A 4252-nucleotide genomic window follows, 5' to 3' on the forward strand; every position below is an offset into this window, starting at 1 on the left:
GGATCCATTTAATTCTTTGAGCATTAATAAAATTTATTAGCATAGGGATTTTGAGTTTAACGAGTACTTAGCCTTCATCCACTCCCCCATTAACCCTAGGAAATCCTACGAGTGTTAACTAAACCAAATAGTGGGGCTATTTAGATGTAAAGGGAAAGGAGATTAAAAAATTTTCCTCCATCCTCTTCTTGAGTTTGAGTCGCGCAGGGAGGAGAAGAGCGGAAGGAGAAGAATGAGCGGGATCGGACGATTCGCGAAGTTTGCTTTGCGCGCGCTGGGAATTAGGGAAACTAGTGCGGGACGGGTAAATAATTAGGAATTGTTTGCATTTAAAACCGGTGCAATTTGCACCGGTTAAAACAGGTGCAAATAGCACCGGTTAAAACCGGTGCAAAAAGTTATTTTTGGAGGCGGTTTTAAAACCGCTCCAAGAAACCGATGCCAAAGATTCAACTTTTTAGTAGTGCACCTAAGGGAAATCCTATGGGCGACGTCTACACTAGGCTACGAAGACCTGGGTGCTAGAGTCGATTTTGGGGAAATTGACCTCGAATAATGAGGTCAACATCAATCTTTTCAAAACTTCAATTAATTCTCTTTGAAAAAAATCAAATTTGATGATTATTATTGTCATATTCAAATGATTGATAATAGGCAATATTCTCTTTCCTTGGGAAGATATATCATTTTATTATCATGACTTTGACTATGAAATTAATGATCCCTTATCTAGATTATTATAGTCAAACACTCATCAAACAGCATTTTGATCCTTTGGGATTATATGTTGACTTTCCTTGAGTTAGACTATTATAATCAGGATGAACTTAAAATTTTATAATTTTGACCTATTAGAGAATGATATGTTCACCATTTGAGGTGATATATCATTTAATTTTAAAACTAAAATTATAGAAAATCAATTATTTCCAAAAAAAATTAAGTTCTCTAAAACACAACTTTTTAATCCAACTGACCATGGACTACTTTCCTTTTATAACAAGAGTTTTGTCTTCCCCGTCACTAATTTGGTATGCCTCGTTTTGGGCATTAGCATCAGTTCTCAATGGATTTTGATTTCCATTGGGAAACTACTTCTTTCTCTCCTTAACAACATAGTTCTTTCCCATTGGAGTCTCGCTTGTAGCTGCAAAAGCGGTCATTTAGTTATGTCGATGTAGCATATGTCTTTCATAGGTTTCCATTATTCAGCGTAGGTGATACCTATATAGTTTTGTAGTGATTATTGACTTTTAACAGAGATTCTACTCCTGGTTGCATCACTACCTCAGTATCTTTCTCCCCATCATGGGGTCACTTCTTCTTCCCGCTGCACGTATCTCATTCCCTATTTTGAGAAAGATGCATCATTTATTACCTCCTTTCCTACTTAATAAATTTAGATGGTATGATCTTTACTTTGTTTAGGAAACGCTATTTGTACTTAGACACTCATGGCCGCAATAATTTGTCCACTACCTTATAGTGACCAAGCTTGATATTTTTTTGGATAGCTATTCATCTAGGATTTTTGAAAGTTCATTAGGGATGTTAAGCCCTATGAACTTAGTCACAAGCTAACCAAGAGGGGAGGGTGAATTGGAATTTAAAAACAAAAATTCGCAAAGAACAAAAATCACATAAACCAAAATCACACCACGAGAAAAATAAACAATGCGGAAATTAAAGTGCGGAAGAAAGAAAAAAATAACACAGAGATTTATAGTGTTTCGGTCAACTTGACCTACATCCACTCCTTGGAGGCACCCTCCAAGTATTGCACTACAAACGTGACTCTCCTTTAGCCCCCACAGCTAGGCGGAGAAGCCCTCACAAGGAACCTCCTTTTTGCCACCCCGGCAAGGCAGAGAACCTATCTCCTTTTGCTTCCTCCTGAAGCTGGCAGAGAACCACAACCAGATGCTGGCTCCTTACCTCTACCGACCCTTCCACGGATGAGAAACTCTAGACGAAGAAGAAGCAGAGTAATCCTTGAAGCAACCCTTGTGAATCCCCTCATAAGCTCCCCCTCACAAGATCCTCTCTCTCTCCCTCTCTCTCTTTCTCTCCTCAAGGCCTTCTCAGGTCAAGGCAGCAGCAAAAAGATTGTTCAAAATGGTTAACAAGAGCTCTTAAATAGAAGAGCTTCAAAGGAGCTCATTAATTGCAAGTTGCCGATATTATCATCCAGGCCGATATGGACATCGGCCTGGCCGATCAATACAAAACTCAGAAGATCGGCCAGAGCATAGCCCTGAATGCAAAACTGGATGATTTAAAATTGGCTTGATCGTCTAGGCCGATCTCACGATCGTCCTGGCCGATCAGTTCAAATCAGAGGAAAATCATCCAGAGCATAGCCCTGAATTCGAGCTGGCCAATATTTATCGTCCTGAAGTAACTAAGGTTTTTGAATAGATCATCCTGGCCGATCCTGCGATCGTCCAGGACGATATGATTGTATCAATCATCCTTAATTACTCCCTTGATTTCCTGATCAATTAAGGCAGAATTTGTGAATATCGTCCAGGCCGATCAATGATCGTCCTGGCCGATTATTTAAAAATACAGTATACCTTAATTATCTATGGCGGCAAGTTCTTTCTATTTTGAGCTTATCGTCCTGACCGATACACGTATCGTCCAGGCCGATCTGTTAATGTCGGCTGCCTTAATTAAGAATCCATATTTAGACTTTCTGTTTTAAGCCTGATCGTCCAGGATGATGTAAATATCATCCTGGCTAATATAAGTAAAAATAAAAATTCTAATTCTCTCAAGTGTGTGTGTGTAGGGTTACTTAGCATCAGTCTCTTTGGCTATTACAAATAGACTCAAGAAGAGAAAAAATAAAGTACAGACTGGCTCAACCCTAAACCTACGCAATCTTGAACTGGCTTCATTTTTTCGTCCGATCTTCGATTCCTGAAAAGTTAGAAGCAACATGCCGTCCGAGAGAATCAATAGTGTTTGTCAATCATCAAAACATAAGTCATGAAAATAGATTTGCAACAATTTTCCCTTTGCATTCCCAGTTGGATTCATTCTTCAGGACCCTTATATATTTGTTGCGTCCTGGAATATTCGCAGCGGTAGAAAAATATATAGTTTAATGTCTTAGCATTGTACGAAGATCCAGCACACAATCAGATAAGTGAGAGGGTGTAGCATTCATAAGAGACACCAGAGTTTTAACGTGGAAAACCCCTAAAAGGGGGAAAAACCATGGGGACTAGCCCAGTTGAAAATGATTTCACTAGAATTTGAGTCGGTTACAAAGGGCTGAATCGCCTCCAAGGGTGATCAGATCACAACTAGTAACTGTTCGATAGGAGTCTGGTGTTAGACCCGGTGTCACCTAGAAGTTTGAGTATTGGTTAGTAGTCTGGCCTTGAACAGAACTTCTGGCCTTGAGCAGAATGTTGGGCCTTCGGCAGAACATCAGGCCTTGAGCAGAATGTCGGGCCTTGAGCAGAGTGTCGGGCCTTGAGCAGAGCGTCGGGTCTTGAGCAGAATGTCGGGCCTTGAGCAGAGTGTCGGGCCTTCACCAGAACGTCGGGCCTTGAGCAGAATGTTGGGCCTTGAGCAGAGCGCCGGGCCAGAATGTCAAGCTAGAACGTAGGGCCTTGAGGAGAATGTCGAGCCTTCAGTAGAATGTCAGACCTTGAGCAGAACGTCGGGTCTTGAGCAGAATGTCGGGCCTTGAGCAGAGCATCGGTCCTTCAGCAGAACGTCGGGCCAAAATGTCGGGCCAGAAGTCGGGCCAGAATGTCGGGCCAAAATATCGGGCCTTGAGGTGGTGGTGCGGCGAAGCTCTGGCGGTGGTCCAGCGAGGCTCCGGTGGTGGTTCGGCAAAGTTACGGCGGTGGTTCGACGAGGCTCCGGCGGTGGTCGAGGAGAAGCTTCTTCCTTCTCCTCTTCCTTCTCTTCCCCTCTTTTCTTCTTGCTTCCACCCCCTTCTCATGAGAAATGAGGGCTCTATTTATATATTTTCTGGAGTGGCATAGCTCGTAAATAGGCGTGAGATCAGGGGGGAATAGGGAGTGGTCGAATGGACGGCTGATATTGAATCCTACGTTCTTGCACGATTCGTGGGACATTTGAAGGTTTTAGTGATGTTGGAATTTTACGATCTTAGACTCGTTGGATTCATCTCGTCAAGCTGCTCAATTTGAGTATAAGCTCGTTAAAATCGAAGACCATTTGGTAACTCAAATTGTGGTATGAGCTTTCTAACAGCACTTATAGTCCT

Source organism: Dendrobium catenatum, unplaced genomic scaffold (genome assembly GCF_001605985.2).
Source record: "Dendrobium catenatum unplaced genomic scaffold, ASM160598v2 fragScaff_scaffold_1238, whole genome shotgun sequence".
NCBI classification, from domain to species: Eukaryota; Viridiplantae; Streptophyta; class Magnoliopsida; order Asparagales; family Orchidaceae; genus Dendrobium; species Dendrobium catenatum.